Raw genomic sequence first — 5,336 nt, 5'->3', positions numbered from 1 at the left:
TCCATCTTGTCCGCGCGCTGGGACCGCCGCCGGCAGCCGCCGAACTTCCCCTCAGACACCCGCGCCCGGCGACGGCGAGGACGGGGTTGAGCTAAAGGAGGTTTTGGCGGCCCGGACGGAAGCGGAAAAGGAAGGAGAAAGGAAAAGGGGGAGGGGGGAAAGAAAAAAAAAAAAACAAATCAAAACAAAACCAAAAAGCGCGACTGCATTGGCCGGGAATCGAACCCGGGCCTCCCGCGTGGCAGGCGAGAATTCTACCACTGAACCACCAATGCCGGCCTTGAAAAGCATTTTCCCGCCCCTTCCCTTGTAACTGCTCTGGACAGAAAAAGGGGCAAAAACCTATCATCTGTGGCAAAACCTACTGCTACCGTTAAGTGTGACGACAAGAGGAAAATACTATTGTAAAGGTCCTTCCCAATCTGTAGCCTTTTTCAAACAGTACAGTAAAGCTGAACCAGCTGTGTAACACTCTGATCTTTTAAAGCACCTGTACGTACATTTTACCAGGCTCCTCAGCATCATATGTCTTTTCCTACCATCACCGCGATTCTTTCCCGTTTAATCTATGTGCTATTAAATTTTGCAAGGGCCTTTTTTGTTCTTGAGACAATTGAAGACACTTCATTTAGTGCGAATAGCTGAAAGTCCTATTGGCTACAGCAAGGAAAATCGTCCAGCTCAGAGACTGAGCGCCAGGGAAACAGTAATTTATTTTGCCATTAACTCTCCGGCAAAAGTTTATATGCAAACACACCAACACTAACTCCCTCAGGAATCACACAGACATACCCGCACTTGTTTGCAGCAGGGCTGTGAGAGCAATGTAAGGAACCAAATGTGTTGGACTTTTTGCTCCCACAAGCTCTGGGCTTGTGATAGAGGCACACAATCCACCCACCACTTTTCTCTCCAGAATCATAGAACGGTTTAGGTTGGAAAGGACCTTAAAGATCATCGAGTTCCAACCTCTCTGCCATGGGCAGGGACACCTCCCACCAGCCCAGGTTGCCCAAGGCCACCTCCAGCCTGGCCTTGAACACCTCCAGGGATGGGGCCTCAACAACCTCTCTGGGCAACCTGTTCCAGTGCCTCACCACTCTCAAAGTGAAAAACTTCTTCCTAATGTTTAATCTAAGCCTGCCCTCTTCCAGTTTATAGCCATTCCCCCTCGTCCTGTCACTACATGCCCCAGTAAAAAGTCCCTCCCCAGCTCTCCTGGAGCCCCTTTAGGTACTGGAAGGCCACAATAAGATCTCCCCGGAGCCTTCTCTTCCCCAGGCTGAACAGCCCCAACTCTCTCAGCCTCTCCTCATAGGAGAGGTGCTCCAGCCCTTGGATCATCCTCATGGCTCTCCTCTCGACACACTCCAGCAGGTCCATGTCTTTCTTATGTTGAGGACTCCAGAGCTGGATATAGTCCTCCAGGTGGGGTCTCACGAGAGTGGAGTAGAGGGGCAGAATCACCTCCCCTGACCTGCTGGCCACAGTTCTTTTGATGCAGCCCAGGATACAGTTGGCCTTCTGGGCTGCGATTGCACTTTGCTGACTCACGGTGAGCGTCTGGTCAATCAGCACGCCCAGGTCCTTCTCCTCAGGGCTGCTCTCCAGCCATACCCCACCGAGCCTGAATCAAGCCAGAAGAAAGTCCACTCTCCCTTCGGGACTTTACTTCTCCTTGGGGTGTTGCAAATCCTCAACCAATTCTGAATAACATGAGCAAACTGCAGCGCTTCAGGAGCAGTCCTCAGTGCCAGGACAATGGGCGACAAACAGCTCTCCAGGAGCTGTCGGCATCAGATACCTACGCGCTGGGCAAAGTTGAAAAGCCTACTGCAAAGATTTTTTTCAGCCCTTTTCAGCTGCAGACCCCTCAAAAAGTTTCAGTGGACATGTGGATCCCATCACATACAGATTGTAGTACAGATAAGAATTAATTAATACTCCAGAATCATTTGTCACAGAGTCCTATGGAAAAAGAGCCAGAAGAACTGTCTCCTGGCTGAAAGCTGTTGGTCTGACTCGGTGATAAGATGCAATGGATGCTGTCCTTTTTCATGTCAGGATTAACTGACCTTGTAAGTTGGCCAAAACTGGCACAGCAAATGCTCTGTAACTTCTCTGCCATGTTCCAAACCCTCACATGAAACTGCCTGTGCGCCAGCTCCCAGCCAGGCTAAAGGCAAGAAAAGAAGAGGGAAGATGTCAGCTTTTATTTGAGAATACTTCATTTCCAGACTACCAAATTTCAGAGGTTTTTTCCAGAAACTTACTGCTCCTTGCCTGCCCCTATCACTTTCTTTAGATATGCCTTCAAAACCTTCAGTATATTAATTTTATTTCTCCTTTGCATATCCTCTTTATATCTCTCCCACAGCACCAACTTATCATCTTTATTTTCACTGTTTCTCTAAAAGTTTCATTCCAGACCTTTGCTGATATGCTTTTTTACAATCTGTGATGATGATGCCTGATCCCAGCAGCGGGGATGAATGAGCATAACACAAACGCCTCTTGAGCTTTCAGTATTTTTTCCTAATATAGAAAATATTCCTAAATATTTTCCAGTGGAGACATATAGCCCATTAGGGTATAAATACATATATGGACCAGCTACAGGTCCGCTGACATCACTCAAGGCAGAAGGGGAATATCTAAGAGAGGACTCATTACTCTTACATACAATTAGCTCAGTTCACACTGTTTTTAATTGCTGCACATTAGGTGTTAGACAGTTATGCTACACCATCCATAGGGAATGCAGACATAGGTTTTTTCTAAATGTGCTTAGCATGTCAACATTTTAAGCATGGGCTTGTGATTGTTACCACTAAGGCTTGGTGAGAGAGGGGCCTCGGTATTAACTATTGAAAGCAGGGGGCCTAGTAATTGCTATTGAAAGCAGATCTGCGGGGTATTTGTATTCTTTGTCATGAAAGATGTTTACTGTATTCAGCATTTCGCTGATCACCCTATAGTGTCTTTTTTTTTCTTTTACATTCAAAATTCATTAAACAAAGTTGTTTTTAACAAAAAAATGTCAGCACTGCTTCACATCAGTCTAGCTGACAGTGCGTTTGACTAGCACTTTCAGCCCATAGAGCTTTTTTTCTTTTTCAAAACCAAAATGACAGTTAAAATGGAGCAGTTTATGCCATCTTTTTTCTTCACTGGACTCAGTTATGAAAATAAGTCCTATTATGAAAAGTGTATTTCTAGAAACCACAAAAGCACTCCTTCAGAGCTGCGCTTCCTAAGTGTTGCACTCTTCTAATAGAAAATGTTCTCTAAAAGAAATAGTAAGGCTGTGACTGATTGCAAAAGCAAGTACAAATAAAGTTCAAATCTTTGAGGACTTTAAAATACATTTAATTAAACATCTCAATACTGCAAAATGGGCAATTTACTCTCTAGTACAATCTCATTGTACGTCAGCTTGGAAAAGGGTGTAGCTGGGAATATTCATGTATGAACAATATGCCATTTGCTGTGCCAGAAGGGAAAATAAGTAGAAGACATTTCTCCCAGACCTTCTTTGGTATTTAACTCTAGGGTGGGGGTTTGGGGGGGTTAATCTTTCTATTTCACTAAGCAAAAAAAAATACTGAAAGAAAATGACGGGAAGCGGAGAGCCATCCAAACCAGAACAAATACAGAAGACAATAATGAGAATACATTTCAATGTGCATTAGAAAACCTGTTTCGCAATACTGTTTCACTGATTTCCCTTCAAAAAGGTTCAACTCTCCAGCTCCAAGCTCCTTTAAGAAATCCTATTTCTTCAATGTTCATTTTTACATTAATGACTTCTGCTTGGATTTAGAGTTTCATCTCCATTTTTATTGTAAAAATATTACTCTCTATTCTACATTGCTTATAATACAGAAAGGATAGTTATTGCCTGTTTCATCTAAAATGGGAAAAGAGAGAATTAATAATCTCCTAGATACAAACTGGGACAGGAGTTAAGCAGCGTACTACAAGCAAACTAATCCCTATGAAGTTTGCTAAACACACAGTGATACTGCTGACCGATCCCATGTGAAAGCACGCGTCCTTTCCACATGTAATATCAGACATAGATTAATAAAATCTTATTGACATAGATTCACTCTGACTATAAATTCAGTGCTTACGATTTTTCCAACGCATCAGCAACCTCTTGTCAAAGCCCAGAGTAAGGACAAGGACACTCCTAAAGAGTAAACAAGACAAGAAAAGTGTTAAAAATGAGGGATTTCAGAGTAGGAAGGAACATGATCACAAAATGATCAAGCACCGTTTCTTATTGTAAATGTCCAAGTGTAAAAAGGAAAAGGAGGTAAGTTGCAGAACTGAGAGAAGAACAGTAGAAAAGGACATGAGGGTCAGTTAAAGGGAAGAAAATAACCCAACAAAATGTGGATGAGAAAGCTGGAATATGTTTCCTGAGCTCTGTGAAAGGTTTGGACCGTGCAGATGGAAAAATATTATATTGTAGTAGCACACTCCATAAGGTGAACCAGCAAGCATTCCGCTTTCTGTGGAATGGTTGCAGAAGAGTGCTCTGCCTCTGAGGAGTTAATGAGAAATCAGTGCCGAGCCATAGCTTTGTGAGCTGCTGTTCCCAAAGCTCTCCTGTATTTTAAATCGGTTCTTTACATTCATGATATTTAGGGTTTGATGACTTTAGGATACGGGCTATTTGCCAGGGCCACAGGGCACAATCTCACACCCCATGGACACCGTCCGAGGCTCAAAGGAGCCTCTTGGCAAGAGTGACCCCATGCAACTTGTGACAGCAGGGAAGCCACAAAGCTGGAGCTGCAGCATCCTTACAAGTGGGGTGAAAAGTCTCACCCACACAGAAATAGGAAAAGAGCAACTAGCTCCCATCTATTTTATTCTTGTGTATTTGCTGGGGTGGCAAGGGGGACAGAGCAACGGTGATGCAGCCATCATGTCGGTTACATTCATATCAAAGACTACTTATTAGAGGGGTATGACACAGAGTGATGTGACTCTTTCAGTACACGGATATTCCCAGAAAAGGAGCTGACCTGAGAGGGAAAACACACAGAAGACACTCTGGCAGTGCAGGAACACTTGCCCGGAGCTACACCAATAACTTCACTAACAAGCAACATGAGAGCATCTCTCCCAACCCTCCTCCTTGCAGCAACCCTGCCTCCAAAGAAACTTCTCTCCCTGACTTGCTAATCATGCCCCGGTCGAGCAGGGGCTGGAGGCAGGAGAGGGGTGGGAAAAGCGAAGGGGGCTGGTGATGGGGGGGGACCGGATCAGGGCCGGCCCCGGGGACACTCCGCCCCGCCGGGGCGGGACGAGCCGCCGGCCCC

The 5,336-nt window shown here is 44.9% G+C and overlaps 1 non-coding gene across 1 annotated transcript; it reads right to left on the bottom strand.

The window, feature by feature from the left end:
- Nucleotides 1–204: 204 nt before the first annotated feature.
- Nucleotides 205–275, bottom strand: TRNAG-GCC. The gene has a single exon. It is a non-coding gene; the product is annotated as a tRNA-Gly (tRNA).
- Between the last annotated feature and the right edge of the window lie 5,061 nt (nt 276–5,336).

Source organism: Charadrius vociferus, unplaced genomic scaffold (genome assembly GCF_000708025.1).
Source record: "Charadrius vociferus isolate BGI_N301 unplaced genomic scaffold, ASM70802v2 scaffold54, whole genome shotgun sequence".
In the NCBI taxonomy this organism is placed as follows: Eukaryota; Metazoa; Chordata; class Aves; order Charadriiformes; family Charadriidae; genus Charadrius; species Charadrius vociferus.
Note: the sequence above shows the minus strand (reverse complement) of the source record. Positions and strands in the feature narration are given on the sequence as shown.